This window comes from Balaenoptera acutorostrata, chromosome 18 (genome assembly GCF_949987535.1).
Source record: "Balaenoptera acutorostrata chromosome 18, mBalAcu1.1, whole genome shotgun sequence".
In the NCBI taxonomy this organism is placed as follows: Eukaryota; Metazoa; Chordata; class Mammalia; order Artiodactyla; family Balaenopteridae; genus Balaenoptera; species Balaenoptera acutorostrata.
Genome location: NC_080081.1, coordinates 36525558 through 36543565, shown reverse-complemented (window position 1 = coordinate 36543565; position 18008 = coordinate 36525558). Strand labels below are relative to the sequence as shown.

At 37.0% G+C, this 18008-nt stretch overlaps 1 protein-coding gene across 2 annotated transcripts in view; it reads right to left on the bottom strand.

The window, feature by feature from the left end:
• KLHL1 (kelch like family member 1) overlaps positions 1-18008 on the bottom strand; it is a 424036-nt gene that overhangs the window by 184430 nt on the left and 221598 nt on the right. The window lies entirely within an intron of this gene.

The window sequence follows — 18008 nt, the reverse complement described above, 5'->3', positions numbered from 1 at the left end:
ATGCAAAATTATTTTTGGGCTATTCTTTAACTCATAATCATTTGGTCAGCTTCTGATACTGGATACATACTGTTCAAAAGTTTTAATATGTGATACATTATTATCTACTAATATAAGGAAAGGGAACATGTAGAAATCATTTATAAACTTTACCACCAAGAAAAATAGCCCAGTTAGCTAAACAATTACAATTTCTTTCTTTCTTTCTTTCTTTCTTTCTTTCTTTCTTTCTTTCTTTCTTTCTTTCTTTCTTTCTCTCTCTCTCTTTCTTTCTTTCTTTCTTTCTTTTTTTTTTGTTTAACAGAAAAGCAACTATTCTCAAACATGTAATTGCTTTGTGAACTGTGTAACACTACATGTATAAATTATTAGAGTAGCCTATTAATATTAGGCATATTTATTCTTTAGGAGAACCTAAACCTGTCTCTTCCCCTTCCTTCATAAATTGTTTTGCAGTAGTATTTGCCAGGTTTCTTTTAAGTGTCTTATAGAAATCATTGAGAACATTAGCAGTTGGAAAATTTAGGAGGAAAGTGAAAATCTCTGCACAATTTTAATGAAAGCCACATGCTTGTGCCAGCCCATGGGAGAAATGGTATCATTGCCAATTAAATCATAAGACTTTAGCATACCTATATATTCAACGGTGTTTCTTTTCATTACAGTAGAGTGTCCAGGCCACCTGATCATATAAATGTTTTCTTAATAAAGTTACAATGCTTGATGAAATTATAAAAATAATAATCTTTTACAACTTCATAAGGAAAAGAAAAATTTTTTTTTTTTAATAGCTACTTTATTTATTTATTTATTTATATTTTTTGGCTGTGTTGGGTCTTCGGTTCGTGCGAGGGCTTTCTCTGGTTACGGCAAGTGGGGGCCACTCTTCATCGCGTTGCGGGGACCGCTCTTCATCGCGGTGCGCGGGCCTTTCACTATCGCGGCCCTCCCGTTGCGGGGCACAGGCTCCAGACGCGCAGGCTCAGTAGTTGTGGCTCAAGGGCCCAGCTGCTCCGTGGCATGTGGGATCTTCCCAGACCAGGGCTCGAACCCGTGTCCCCTGCATTAGCAGGCAGATTCTCAACCACTGCGCCACCAGGGAAGCCCGGAAAAGAAAATTTTAATGCAAGGTAATATTTCTGTTTTTCCTCCTCACAGAAAATTGACTTTTAGAATTTATCAATACTTTGATATGTAAGAATGTATATTTTATCAGGTAGTGCTCAGTCTGTACTTACAGAAAATTGAAAGAAAGTTTATCCCTCGTCTTAACAGAAAACAATTTTTTCAGAAACAAAAATAATTGTTTTGTCAACCTAGATTTATATAGTCTTTTGTTCTTATGCCTGTAAGCATAAATGACTTGTCAGGAAATTATGTTATATGCACAATCTGAAAAGGTCAGACAGTTGGGGTAAAAAGTACGTGTAGAAAAGAAGGGAGTCGGTATTTAATTTGTTTATATAACCACATTATTTTGCAGTAAAACACATTGGCTTTCTCCATCAAAGAATACATTACAATTTTGCAATCTTAAAATGGGTTCTACAGAAGCATATAAAATATTAATTGTAATTTTGCATTCATTTATTGCTTAATAAAATGATTTAGACTATTTCCTCTCTGGGGTGGACAAATTTACAAGTTGGTCACAACAAATATTAAAAGTCGCAGTACAGTATAGTCTCTAATATTTAACTTATTTAAAAAAAATTTAAACAGCAGGCATAATTGTAACCATTGTCAAAAAAAAAAATCAAGTAAAAGTCAAAAGTAAGGTATAAAAATTTTTCACAAGAAAACAATGAAATGGAAATTAATGAAAGAATATACTTTATGTAAAATAATTGAGATAAAGAAGGTAATCCTCTTAATACTTATACAAATATGTAATAAATATTCCTGTGTTTGCCAAATAATAATTTAGTGCATGTCATTAATTTATCTCTCAGCAAATAAAATAACCTTTAGCTACTTTATATATTGTTAAGTGCAATACATTAAATATGAAAGTTGGTGCCAAACATAATTCCATGGAATATTATTATATTTTCTGAATGAGATGCAGTAAAAAGAGACAAGAACTACTGTGAAAAAACAGACATTCACACCTCATATAGGCTATATATATTGCCATCCCAGAGCGTTTCAATATGCAAATGGCTATTCTTTATTTCTAAAAATATTTTAAATATACATTTTTACATTTGATAAATCTATTAAGTAACTTTTTTTCTGATTATTTAATGTAAAAAGAATGATTGGTTTGTATAGTTATTCCTTATTGCTGCTGTAACAAATCACCACAATTTTTTTGCTTAAGGAAAACATCCATTTATTATCTCACAGTTCTGGAAGTCAGAAGTCTAGGCAAAATGTGGCTCAGCTGGTTTTCTGCTCCAGGTTTCACAAGACCAAAATTAAAATGTTGGCAAGGCTCCTTTATTTTGGGGGTATTCGAGAATGAATCTGTTTTGAGCTTCATTCAGGTTGTTGGGAGAATTCAGTTCTATGTGATTGTGGGACTGAGGTCCCCATTTCCTAGCTGTCTCTTGGCTAAAGGTCATTCTCAGCTTCCAGCCTTGCTTAGCTCATACTCCTTCTTCCATCTTAAAATACAGCAAAGGTAGGTTGAATCCTCAAGCTTCTAATCTCTCCTACTCCCCTCAGCCTCATCTCTGCTCTTTGTTACTCTGCCACATCTCTCTGACTCTTCTGGTTTCCTCTTTGTGTTTAGGTGCTCATGTCATAACACTTAATAATCCTAGATAATAGCTCTGTCTTAAAGTTGGTTGTTTAGTCAACTCCATTCTATCTGCAAAATCCCTTCACAGCAGTGTCTAGATTAACATTTGATTGAATACCCAGGGGATTTTGGCAGAGAAAGGAATCTTTAGAATTCTGCCTACCAATTTCCCTCACTGTCAAGTTTATCAATTTTTCATGCTTGTTATTTAAAAACTTAATGGGAAAGCTGATGGATGAAGCATAACCCTCACCAAGTTTATCATTCAGCTACATTTACCATGTATATAAATATACTAAGCACTCTATTAGGAAACATAAATATAAAGATGAAAAGACGTGGCCCTACCCTCAATGAATTCAAAATATTGTTGAGGTTTTTTATGACTGAAGAAATGAGAAGGCAAATTTGGTTATTTGATCAACAGGATACTAATACTATTTAGTTGACTTTAAATTCCTCAAAAGTGATACTCTATTAATAATTAATTTACTTAGAAACAAACCATAAGACGTTATTTTAAAAATTGTTTACAGAAAACTTTCAATTTTCAAGGGAAACACTGATCCTTCTCATTAGTTAGCCCCCAACTCCATGATCTTGATCACCTGTGGGCCAAATTAGAAATTCAACAAAGAGGCTCTTAGAAAGCTAGGGAAACAACTCATGGCTATTTCTCATGGTCCTCTGGTAATGGGACCCTAAACTGTTGGACCCCAAATATACTGAGTTGTATCAAATGATGCTCTATGTTAGCTCTAAACAGACCCCTGTCAAAGACAGACATCCTGCAATACAGTGAGTAATTGAGGCCAGTGACTTTCGTGAAAAAGTGTGTGGAGCCCATTCAAGATCACTTCATCTTAGAGCCTGAATAGAACTTTGAGACTTGGTTAATTTGCTGTCAAAACCACTAAACTTAGTGAGAAACAAGAGTGCCTTGTGGAGTGCGCCACTGGAGACCCCTTCCTCCAGAGCGCCCTGACTTTGTCTACAGAGGAGGAAAAGGCAGGCGATGGGAGGGCATGCACACCTGAGACCCGCTCCTTCCTTGGCTGATGATTGCTTGGGCTTTGACAAGCTAGGCACTGTGGTGAGGATGCTGCCACTGAAACCATGCCTGGACCACCTGGGCAGAGGCAATCACAGCCCTGCAAGCTACCTTGGTTGTCCTTTGTGTTTACAGTGATGGTGTGGTAACAGTAGGTGATGAGACTATTAACCAGATTTAGGTTTCTAGGATTGTCTGTAGCACCCCCACTGGTTACCAAGCCCAGTTAACTCCCCACAAGAGGTCATCCTCTCCTCTATTCCCAATGAGTCTGGAGATGAATTGGAGAGCCCTGCCAACTTTTACAAGGACCTTCAGGCTGACTTTTAAAAATAAATAAACCTAGGATTTAGGCTAAGGTCCCTCTCTCTCCAGAGGTGAGCAGATACCCTATGTCAAGGTCAGGGCTTAATGGGGAGATGGGGGAGAATGCACATCTTGACCTTTTTGATACCAGTCCACAGGTGATTTTGATACTTGAGTCACCTGGTACCAGAAACAGATAATGCTCTCTGGTTTGGGGTCTGAAACCACCACCGATGGGAAGACACTTGCTGAGGGCTGGCTATGAGTGGGTACCTTTGGACCTCTACACCTTCCATTGTTATGGCCCCCACTAATGAATGCATTATTGGTATGGATGTGTTCTCTATGTGTACTCCTGCTCATCTTTGTTCCCAAGCCCTAGTGGGAACTGCTGCAGTTAAGGCTCTATTAGTTGGATATGTGGAAGACTATGAACCAATCCAACTACCAGTGTCTAATGCCACTGTGTCCCTAAAGCAATATCAGCTGCCTAGAGAGAGGAGGGAGAGAGAGCCTACACTTATTGCTGAGGTTAAGGAAACCAAAGTCCTCTGCGAGACTGTTTCTCCATTCAGTAGCCCTGTCTGGCTTGTATGCAAGGCCTCAATATTCACCACTGGTTGTAAGAAGCTCAGTGCTGTCTGTTGAGCAATATCTGACATGGTGAGTGTCATAGAGGCTGTTGCCTAAGCTGAAGGAATTACTATGCAGCAACTGATGTAGCAAGTGCCTTCTTCAGCATCCTTCTGCACCTGGGTGGTCAGGCTATTTGCCTTTATATGAAATGGGTTGCAAAACACCTTTAATGTCCTTCTACCAAGCTACTTAAAGTCCCTGGCTACTGCAGTCTACTGATAGGTCATGATCTAGAAAAAAAAATTGCACCAAGTGGGAGAACTAGCCTTCCACTATATTGGTAACATCTTCCTGCTAGGTTGACACAAGGGCCCTGCCCAAAAACGCCTGGAAGCCCTGTTGACCCACATGTGGCAAAATAGTATTAACACACACAAATTACGAGGACTTACAAATCAAGTAAAATTCCTGGGTGAAATCTGGGAAGAGGCATGACATATAATTTAGAGGAGAGGACTGACAAGATTTTGACACTTCTGACCTGACAAATAGAAAAGAGACCCAGGGATTGGTCGACCTCTTTGGCTACGGAGGCTCTCACATTTCCCATGAAGAAATTCTCATGGCACTCATCTCCTGGGTTACGGGGAAGGCCACTGCCTTTGAGTAGGGCCCTGATCATTAAGATACCCTGGAGGCTTTCCATCAGGCTACTTAGTTTGCTTTTTTCTGGGCCACCCAACCCACATTTGCTGTTAGAGTTACAGATCTCAGCAACCTCTCAATTTATCAGGTGGAGCCTATTGCCAATTGGAAACTACCACAAACCAGTGGTACCCATTGGGCTTCTGGAGCCATAGGCTCCTGGAGTTGACTAAAAGGTAAACATCTTTTGAGAGGCAATTATTGGCCTGCTATTAGGGCTTGGTAGCTAGTGAGTACAAGATTCATAGCCCTGAAGTAGTATTACTACCAGAAATCCCAGTCATGTCATGGGTCTGAACAGAGGCCTCAATTTGCCTGGTAGAGGAGGCTAAAGAGTCTTCTCTAGTGAAGTGGAAATGGTAATGCCTGGCCCAGCTGCAGTCTCTAGCTCCAAGAGTAGGTCCCAGGAATGTCCCTCTTCCTTCCAAGAGGAGCTACTGTCTCCATTAGTCCAATGGGGATTCAGACATAGAGATTTCCTGGAACCATGCATGGGCCTGGTTTATTGATGGCTCTTTCCTGTTACGTTCTACTGGGATGGAAGAAAGTGTGGCTGCCATCCAACTTGAGAGAGATCTGTCCCTTACTGAGTGCAGGAAAGGGCACATAGTAAAATGTCTACCCATGCCGCCACCAAACGTGTCATGTTACAGTTTCACTGAATGTGGCTAACGGCCTGGTTGTTTAGCTGAGGCACTGGCAAGCCTCTGACTGCCATATAAAATAAGCATCCTCACCCTCTCCGTGGGGACAAGAGATTTAGATCAAATTAGATCTGTTACTAATAAGCTTTTTATTAACTGTGTGGATGCTCACCAGAAAGTCCCCTACACTGAAACAGGGAAAAGAACCAATGAGCACAGCGTAATTGTCTGCTAAACATGAAGGATGAGTTGTTCTTTTTCCCAAAGGAAGCAGATGTGCTGGGATCTATGGAGAACAGCCATGAAAATTCAGATAGCCTCCTAACTGGGCCTATGGACTGCCGCTGCAGTCAGAAGGTGCCAAAAGAGCATGGAAAAGCTATCCCGCCTACCAGTCCCTAGCCAAGGCTAATGATACTGTTCCGGGGCAGATCCCTCAGGCCAACGAGCTAGGGAGTTCCCACTGGACCTTGACTGTAGTTGACATTTTCTCCCAGTTTGGCTTAGCCATTCCTGCCTGCACATCTCACTGACTTAGGCCACACCATCCAAGCCCTACTAGAGAGCATTTATTTCCTGTTCAGTTTCCCTAAGTACACTGCATCTAATAAAAGTCCTGGATGTGCAGCCCGCATCAATGGATCTAATCAGAGCATATGATACACTCAACATGCTGTGTATCATTTCCAAGCCACAGGGGTGGCTCATTGTTTTAATGGAAAATAAAAGGATAAGTTTAAGTGGCTAAAGGGAGGGGACAAGATAATCCCAGGCTAGGCTATGTATCACAAATAGGCAGTCTGGAGCAATGTAACAATTCCACAAAATAGTACTTCTCACTTGTGCTGTGTATTTGACCATGCTGTCTGTCCCCAGTCACCTTATTTCAAATGAATGCTCTCTTTTTACAACTACTGACACCTCAGTCTTTATGGGAGACTCTATAAGCGTTGTTCATCCCTTTCATCTCTTTTCCAAAGATTCAAATAGACGGGCAATCAGTATGGCTATTAAACTACAAGAGTTGAGAAACAGTAACCTCCTCCTCCACTTACCACTCAGGTGTAGAACGTGAGTTTTTGCCTATAGCAACCTCCACTTTGACTCAGTACATTTCTGCTCTTAGTTCTTCCCCTTCTCCTTCTCTTTGACCCACTACTCAAAAAATTAACAGGAGTCTTCTGTTGGAGGTTCCTTGGTAGTGAGTGAGATGAGTTCCCCCATCTGTGCTGATCTACAGCACCTGGAACACTCGGTACCTCACCTGCTGCCATGGGATAGTTGGGGGGCCAGCACCGCTTCTGGTCTCTTGCTTGCACTGTCAGAGTAAGTGAATAAAGTCTTGACTGTTACTTTCAGTTTGGCTCATTGTCCTAATTTATTGAACAACTTGACATCTGGTTGACATTTGACATATAGGACTCACACAAATCCAAATTTTTTGACTTATAATTTAGTTCATTTTGTTTTGATTCTTTCTAGCTACTATGTAGGAGATCACCAGCCATAAATGCAACTTAATCCTGTGATCACTCTTACAATAGGTTTAGTTTATGCAGTATAATGCAACTTATATAGAAAGTTTTATATTTTTCTATCAAGCATTTTTATATAAAGGACCACATTTAAATACTTAATATGCCCTAACACTCTTAATACACAAGGGCAAATTTTGATCTTTACTCAGTAACTACCTGTAGCTTTACTGTTATCACAAATTAAAAATAATTGCAACATGATTGGTCACATTATGAGTTTGCAGTAATATGGAATGCTTTTGGTTGAATTAGTACATCTACACAAATTACCATTGACCTTCTAGTAATTTTTATGGAATTCCACTAAAATTCAGAGTAATACCAGGATTGGTTGTAAAACAAAGCAAAAAAAGTTATATTTAGAGAAATAATTGGTAAAGAAGTTTCTAACACTACATAATGAGGGAGAGAGAAATTTTAACTTATCATAGGCTGGTAAATAAAGGATGCAATTTATACAGATTACAATATCTAATCTCTATGTATGAAAAAACTGAAACAAATGAGAGTTAAAATGAGGTGTCAAAGCTCCCACAATTATATGTGGTAGACAAATGACTTGAATTTTATTTACCTCATTTCAAAGAAAAACAAACAAACAAACAAACACATAACTAATAAGGAAACACTGGGATCCTGTCAATCTGGGATATGTATTGGAGAAGATAGTCTGAAAATCCTGAACTCCAACTGCTTATGAACCCTTTCTTTCTATATCGCAGAGTAGTCATTTCTCCCTTGTTATGAAAACAAACAATAAGAATCATACCAAACATAAATAAAAAACAACAGCAAAGATGTTTTGTTCACTTTAATTCCTTTCTTCACAAAAAATCATTGCCTCCAGGTTAAATACCAGAATCAAGCTTCAGTATCATCTGGGTAGAGAAGCAAAAACTCTTTTGCAGCAAGAAATAACATTCACATCAAAGAAATTTCAGGATCTAGGTAGGGGTATAAATGCAAACAGGAAGGCAAGTAAGTCAGGATTGATCTTGAGGGTGTTAGGCAAGGATGGAGGAATATAAGAATGAAGATAAGAAAATTTATTTATGAAAGCTACTCACTCATCCTTGGGATTCAGCATAATCCCAAAAACATACTGGCTAAGAGCTGGTTTTAATAGTGGACATAGATGCTACACTGAAGCCTGTAAATGATTATGTGTGAGTGTAAATGAGTTGGAGATGTCAGACCTTCATTAACATATTATTGAGGAAGACAACAGAAGTCAGAGTGAGGTAGAGCTATTAGAATGGATTATTTGGAAACAACTGGAAATCCCATCATTGTATGCTCCTTGGGAAGGCCCAGTGAATGATGCTGAGGGACACCGTAATTTTAAGAAGGCCAAGTTTAAGAGTGGGAAATGCTGTCATCTTCCTGGAGTCTAATATTCCAGAATGGAAGAATCTAGATGGCAGCAGTTAATCATCAGAGGCAAAATGGATATAATAAAAATAAAAGCAGGAGGGTCTGAGTGGCATATAAATTGCCTAGATCCATGGGAATCAATGGAATTGATTTTCCCTTCTTAGAATTTCTAGAACAATGCACATTCACATACTTGGAATATATTCATTTAAGGGGGAGAATGAGATCCCTTGAGAAGTATATACAATAAATAAAGACACAGTTTACATGATAAATTTCCCTCTGACTCTACCCCAAAGGGATCTGCTGACTTTGCTAGGGTAGATGTTCACTGAGAAAAGGAAACCTGACATCTTTGAAAACTGATTTTGTGGTGACATTGAAATGCCATAATGGTTCTCTTGTTATAGTGGGACCTACAGAGGCTGCACAATAAATGAAGTTTTATCTCAGTCTAGGTACAATGGTTCCATAAACCTTCTTGGTGACAATCTCCTGAGATATAAATATATAATTGAGAGATACTAACAGCTGGCAAAGCTCTCTCTGATTCCTTGACGTATTAGAACAGTGGTTCTCAAATTGTTGCATGTATCAGAATCTCCTAGAGGCAGGGCTGTCTACACAGTTTGTGAAGCACAATGCAAAGTGAAGATGCAGAGCCTCTTGCTCAAAGAGCAGGAAAAAGGGCTGTAAAAGGTACACATAAAGCTTTTTCTTTTCTTCCACAGAAGTTTGATTTGTCATGGTGCTTTTTATTTGTCATTTAAACAAAATATTTAAAAACATTCTAAATAAAGAAAAATTAAAACTTTAAACTACTAGCATGAATTTTACTCCTCATCTTTATTTTGTGCAATGTTAGTTTTAAACGTCAGTAGCAGAGAGTTTAAGTCATATGCAGAAGCACCGAAAGTACACAATTTGTATTTTGTGGTTCATCTCTGAAGGGTGACCAGAGTTGGCCAGAAGAAACAGAAGCTTGGAAATTTGGAAGGAGAAAGATTGTATCCCCTCAGGCATGGAAGCAGCCTGAGGTGGTGCTCCCAGGTACGGGAAGACTCTCACAGTTGCCTGGGGCATTAATATCCAGCTATTGACTTGACAAATGCTTTTTCCTCAATTCTCGTTATCAGGAAATTATCAGAAAAGAACAAAAGGAGTTTGTCTTTATATAACAAAGGTGGCAGTACACTTTCATAATCTCAGAGCTCTAGTTATAATGTAACTATATTCTCTGTCCTGATATCGTCTACAAAAACCTTGATTGTCCTGACATTCCACAAGGCATCAAAGCTATCCATTCTATTGATAATATATATCATCATGCTAACTGGATTCAGTGAGTAAGAAGTGATGAGTATTCTAGATAACCTAGTAAAACACATGTATGCCAGAAGCTGAGAAATAGATCCCTATGAGGTTTTGAGGATCTGCTGTATCTGTAGACTTTTCAATAATCTCATGGTCTAGAGTATAGTGGGGGAACTTCTCCATATAGAGAGAAAGTCACTGCCTCTCACACAACCAACCAGTGAAAATGAGGCACAGAATTTATTAGGTTCCTTTGGATTTTTAAGGTACATAAGAATATCATTCAAATCTACTTGTTGGTTGGTTCATAAGGCTATTGGTTTCTATTGGGGCTAGTGTATGCAAGTCCCAGTTGTTGGGTAAGTTTCCCTGCCATTTGTGCCATTTGACTGAAAATTATTTCTGGGAGTATCCATGATGGATAAGAATGTGGAGAAGAGAACTAGCAAGTCTCTGTGGTAAAACCATGGCTCAGACTTCTAAAGTTCTGTATCAAGACTACCCTCTGCAAATAAGATTTGCTCTCTGTTTGAAAAAATAGCTCTTGTAACACTATTGGGCTCACGTGGTAACTGAGGATATTACCATGGAACATCCAGAGACTGAAAACTGTTTGGTGTTATTAAATCCATTGGATAGTAATGTGATATAGTGTGAAATTGATATAGTATGATTGACAAAATTATGACTGAAAAAATTTCCTTGGTAAAAGGAACCTCTTTTATGGTGAGACAAGTATTACAATGGGCTTTTGAATACGAGATTCATTGGTCTTATAATATCACCTGTAAACATCTGGCCTGAAGAATAGTAAAACAACATGTTATGGGTTTGGATAAAGCACCAGCTTTGGACACAGCACCATGCATGGTGGAGCACATTCCTCCAAAGTATAGTATATACATTGAAACAATGCTGGTATTTAATTTCGCATCCCCAATTGTTAGAATTCATGAGCTAGGGAAGTAAAAGGTAGATTTAGGATTAACCTTTCTCAGCATTACTCACTTTTGAAGGAGTGCTTTACTTCTCTACAACTAAAGGATTTCTTGAGCAAGAGATACTAGGTTCTAGAGGAGGGGCACTTTTGCCAGTAGACATTGTAATAATTCCACTGAACTAGAGTCTGGGGCTACTAAAAGGACAAGCAGAATTGGTTAATAGAATTTTGGAGTGACAGAGAAATAATGTACATTAGTGCAAACTCGGACCTCTGAGAAACAGAAGACGAGATGTGTTGGCAGTTAATTCCTTTCCTTTTATCTCCTGAATGAACAGATCTGAGACACAGTGGTTCTACATGGACTGTTTGGAAGACATTCTCATAGTTCAACTACACACTGTGTTTTAGTGTTAGTCTGTTAACAACTTAGAAATGCACTACCTTGCATTTTCTTCCCCTGCTTCCTAGCCTACTTTTTCTTTTCTTCTCAATTTTGTAACCCTGTGATTGCATATACCAGTAAAACCTTGGCCCAGTTATGACCACAAAAACTAATAATAAACTCATGGAATATTTACATTTGTAAGATACTGTGCATGCAAGCAGGTGAGTAGAATGGAAATAACACTTACAGAGTATTAATTATATGTGGAGGCTTCTTTAGTTGCTTTATATTATGGTGTTTTTGTTCACATATTTGAATACCTAATTGTGAAGACAGAAGAAAATAAATTTAAAAGTACATCATTAAAAAATTGTCTAGGGGCTTCCCTGGTGGCGCAGTGGTTGAGAATCTGCCTGCCAATGCAGGGGACACGGGTTCGAGCCCTGGTCTGGGAAGATCCCACATGCCGTGGAGCGACTAGGCCCGTGAGCCACAATTGCTGAGCCTGCGCGTCTGGAGCCTGTGCTCCGCAACAAGAGAGGCAGTGATAGTGAGAGGCCCGCGCACCGCGATGAAGAGTGGCCCCTGCTCTCCGCAACTAGAGAAAGCCCTCGCACAGAAACGAAGACCCAACACAGCCATAAATAAATAAATAATTAATTTAAAAAAATTGTCTAAAGTAATAAAAATAAGTGCTACTAATATTTATCTTAAGTCAGGCACTTTACTCATATTTTCTTATTTGATCTTCTTTATGCACATAAGTAATGAGGCTTATAGAGATTAGGAAATGTATCCAAGGACACATATCTAGATAAGCTGCTAATTTAAACCTATAATTGTATATCTTTAAACCACTCCTCTCTGCACTTAACTTTTGGAATGCCATTAAATTATCAAGGACTAGGGTAGGTAGACAAATTTCCATGAATGAGTTGGCTAATGAATTAAACATAATAATGAAAGAAGAACTGCAGCAAATTGGAAAGGTGGAAATGTGTATGGTATGCTTGGGAGACAATGACAATTCTGGTCAGGGGTAAACAGATGAAATATTTTGGAAGAGCAAAAGAAAACAAAGTAGACTAAGCAGAGTGGGGTAAGGTACAGGTGACTTTGAATGCCAACATAAATTTTGACACTAGTTTGCAGTTTGGTAGCCAAATATACTGATAATACCTTTGGCAGAACATCTGGTAAAGCACAATAAGTTCTTACAGCACTTGTTGCTATAGAAGTGATAAGACACAATATATGGGAAATATGTGGCAGGAAGTTAGAAATGGAAAAGTTCATGAAAAGTTAAGTCTTGGATAGACAGGATCTGGAGTCATTTTAATTGGGGAGTTGAATTCCTTTTATGGTTTGGCCAACATTGCTGATCTAAGGATAAGGAAGAAAAAGAGATATCCATGATACAGAGAAGGAAAGCAAAAGAAAATTTTAAGGAGAGTTTAATTAACAAAACTACAAATTAGTGTAAGTTCAAAGGGAGTGAAAACAGAAAAACCCATAGATTTGCCATTAGTATCCTTAAAGAACATTTCCAGTCAATTGGTGTTAATAAAAGCCTGAGTGTAGGAAATGAAAGCCTGAATGGTGAATACAGTGCTAGCAGAAGCAAAATACATTTTGGAGAACTACAGCACTTAAAAGAGAGAATCCAATACCACAGTTTTACAATGGTATTTATTTTTTGTAAAGATAAGGCCCATCTACTTGACTAAATCCTCAATAATTATCTCAAAGCCTGAAACAAGCTCAAAATATTTCTTAGAATAAATGCATATTCTGAGCCTTTTGCAAAGCAGACAGAAGAGCCTTTGAGGAGAAACTGAATACAATCATGAGAAGAGAACTCAAATGAGGGTAAGGAAAAGGCAGAAGCAAATGAGAGATTGTAAAATAAAATGCTTCCTACACAAGAAAGAGTAATAGTGATAACTTTAACCAAAACTTCAAAAAAGTAGTCAATATTTTAAAACAGTTCCCTGGACTTTAGTTCTGAGAATTTATTACTGAACACATATAGAATTCCAAAGGATGGAAGGTAAAGAAATATGAAAGTACACAGACCAACACAGAAATAAAATTGAGAGAACAGCTATAATCCAGGGAACACAGTATAAAGAAAGTACAGATCACATATGAAAACATGCTGCTGAAACATAGTGGTCTTGTATCAATGATCATGATACTATGTCTTTAATTTTTCTTGTTCATTTAAAGGAACGTTTACTACATGCCCCATGTATTTAAAGAAAAATACTCAAAATTATCAGCAAATACCATTTTTAGTTTAGATTTAATAAAAGAAATGTAATGCTATATAGTTTTACACTTTGATATACAGAACAGAGAGATTTTTTATTTTTTAAATTGAACACTAAAAAAGGTCTTAAAAAAGATTTATGAAAAAAATTTTTGTCATCATCATTTCATGAGAAAAATGCATTAAGATTAGAGGTTTAAACTTTGCTGAAGTCAAGAAATATGAAGGTTGAAGAATTCTTGACAATTCTTGTTTAAATTTATGAGTCTCAACTCGGGTATTTTTAGGTACAGCTGAAATTATCATTGTGAAGATTCTCACCTTGAGAATAGTAGGATATGAATATTAGAAGAAATGTACATGTATTTCAGCTGGATTTCTGTTGTGCAAACCTCTCTTCAACATTCTTATAGATCTTCAACATAGTCATTCTTCCCATCATTGGGAACTTTCTACCAAGTGACGGAGCTGACGCTATTAAAAAAATCTTTATACTCAGTTCAAATCATTCTTCTTGCATCTTATTCCCATTGGCCCTAGTACCATTTGAGGGCAGAACTCCATATAATAATTAAGTAACCCATGATTTACACATGTTAGTCTCACAATAGCTCTAAAAAGCAGAAACCTGTTTGGCCATCCATGCTTGCCATTTGAAAAAACTCAAGCATTGGAGAGAGAGTTTAAGCAAATAGTCCAAGTTTACACAGCTTGTATGTGGTTGAGAAAAACATCTCAGGATTTTTAATTCTGGCTCCAGGATTTATACCTAATCATTAAGTTATATTGTCTCTCACTACGGCTTAAATAAAATGCTGCTGAAATATACTGGGTTTGATATGATCATGATCAATTATCATGATATGAATTTTTAAAAATTTTTGGAAGATTTACCACCAATGGTTTTTAGTTAATCTGTTCTTTGTGTTGGCTCCCGTAACTGTACTTTCTACAATAATGGAATGCCTTACTGAAATAGCTAGAGAAAATAAAACTGACTATATCATGGCTATCCTGAAAAAATAAATTGACAAGGCAATTAAAACTGATTTCCTTACCTTCCTTCCACTTCAAGTAAATTCAATTTGTTTCCTACCTCTAAACCACATAGAACACACAGAAACACTTATCTGGATTGGTTCAATTTCAAGTGTGTATTGATTATGTTCATCATAAGTCTCCAAGCAATGGTCTTGACCAATTCAACAGAATGTAAATATGATCAAAGGTTGGTTTCTCAAGTGTGGTGTGCAAATCATGTTTTTACATGCAGTAACAACGCTGATGATATGGCAGTGCTGTTTGACTTTGATAAATTTTAACTACTACATTTTAATTCTGAACTCAATTTTTAAAATCACATGAGAAGGGGGGCACCATGCACTGTAGCTTGGGACTGACTTTTCCTCTTTATGTTCTAAATTGACCAAATTCTGGGACTGGTTAGATATCATTTACAGCTATTAATATTGAAATGTGGACATGATGATTTCTCCTTTTCATCAATTTTAAAACATTTATTGATTATACACTCTGTGACAAGCCTATAAATCAAATTCTGCACATTAAAAAGGAAGTAAGCCTGTGGCTTCAATTAGCCTAGCCTATACAAAATCTTGGATTCCTGCCAACTCCATATCATTTGAAATGGTTTGTAACTATAATAAACTTGTGACTTCATCCTTTAAATTTCTAAGATATTAAATATATTATTTAATACTCATAACTTGGCAAAGTAGATAGCATGATCATGCCCTTTTAAAGATAAGTATAGTGAGTCACAATTAGGTTTCTTGCCTTGAATAACTTTCCAAAGTGGTCATATTAAAAATCCAAGCATTCTGCTTCCAAAATCCTGTTCTTAATCCCATGTCACACTATCTTCTTGCCAAAATAATCCCCGAGTTTTATAAATTTACACCATCACAGTGTCCCAGGAAATTATTTAACAAGATTGCCACACTAATCAATTGATGCCCCCAGATTAACCCAGTGTACCGAATTTCCCAAGGAACTAAAATAACTGGTATAAGAATCTTGATTAGCAAAGTAGCCTCACATAGTGTATTTTTAACAGGTAAATACACTATGTATTTTCTTTCCTTCTTAACATCCCAAGAGAACTGCCACTTATTGAACAGTCACTGAGGTTTCACAGGATTCAGTTAATGAGTATTTGACAAGACTGGACATTTTTTTTTTTTTTTACCATCTTTATTGGAGTATAATTGCTTTACAATGGTGTGTTAGATTAGTTTCTGCTTTATAACAAAGTGAATCAGTTATACATATACATATGTCCCCATATCTCTTCCCTCTTGCATCTCCCTCCCTCCCACCCTCCCTATCCCACCCCTCTAGGTGGTCTCAAAGCACGGAGCTGATCTCCCTGTGCTATGTGGCTGATTCCCACTAGCTATCTATTTTACGTTTGGTAGTGTATATATGTCCATGCCACTCTCTCACTTTGTCCCAGCTTACCCTTCCCCTTCCCCGTATCCTCAAGTCCATTCTCTAGTAGGTCTGCATCTTTATTCCCGTCTTGCCCCTAGGTTCTTCCGACCATTTTTTTTTTCTTTTTTCTTTTTTTTTTAGATTCCATATATATGTGTTAGCATACGGTATTTGTTTTTCTCTTTCTAAGACTGGACATTTTAATTACAGTAATGAGGCTATTTCTGTGACTCAAAGATTCCTGAGAGAACTTTCATTAGCTAAAAACCATCAGAAGAGTCATGGAGCCTGTGTTTGATTTTATTCAGTGGGGTAAGGAAAAGTGGACTCACAAAGTAGGTTTACAGGGACATTTGTGAGAAAACTCTGTTTTTTTTTGTCCCTTCAAGGCCCACTTGATCAAGGTATGGGCTGTATTTGTAAATTAATATGCAGGAAAACAGGGCTGGAACAAAACACTTTAATATTAAAGTTGTCTTATAGTGGTGATATTTTGAGTGTTTTTCTTTCATACTTTTTGCTTGGTTTTGGATTTTCAAAATTTCCTGGAAAATTAGCATTTTTTAATAATGAGAAAAAATTATAATCTCGGAATTATATTTTTTAATCTTCATTTTATCTTGGATACAAAGCCTTTATAAATATGGTTTAATTCTCATTCATTTATTCTCTTTGGTACTAGAATAGAATGTTAATATCAAAAGAGCCAAAATTTCTATCCTGATTTTCAGACATGACACTTTATTCATTTGTAATGAAAATTCATTTGACTGCAATTATTACACATACTATTACCATTCTGTTCCATCTTATCAAGTCTACTTAAATCAGTTTAATTCTCAAGGGACTGGAAAAAATATATTTCATTTGGATTTCAGGTTATACGAGCAAACTTTCTCAATTGTTAAAAATATTACAGTATTACCATATTTTGATACCATCTGTGCTATTCTGCAAGAAATTAGTTTTTATTGTTCTGATTTAAATATTTATTTTCACATTCATAATACTATGATTTTCAAACTTTCTTTTAAATCTCAGAAAGATAAAATATCTTTGCAATTTCTATCACATATTTCTTCACAAAGTGCTGCCATAATCTTTGCCTCATTAAAAAAAAAAAACAGTTGATAGATTTTTAGAGTTGGTCCGTTGGTGGCTGACATTTGTGGGCAAAGCTCTAAAACACAATTTTAAAACTATTTGTCTATTTGAACATGTAAATAAGTATACATTAAGTATACATTACACATAGATTCACCATGGCTACTAAAGCTATATTGTGCTATATTGGTGACTAAAATACCATGAGCAGCATTGACAAGGGCACTGCAAGTTTCTAATATGGCAAACATCTATGGTAATGTTCTGAGCAGAAGATATTTACAGTCTTCCTTCTATTTACATGGTAGTTGCCATCTTTGAAAAATTCCTAGAAACGTTTAATTCATATAAAAATATTAATAACATTTTGTGTTTATATGTAAATTTTACTGTTAGTTTCAGATAATTCTGAATATCTGTTTCACTTATATGAATGCTTGGCTAGATATTTGAAAGTCATGGGTAGAAATGGGCAATTCTTCATTGTGCAGGACTAGCAATGTAGCAAGATAGTTAATTGCAATTTAGATAGCATATTCTGTGGGAAAAATTGGAGAGGATGGAGGACGTAGATATAACCAGAAAAATGAAATTAA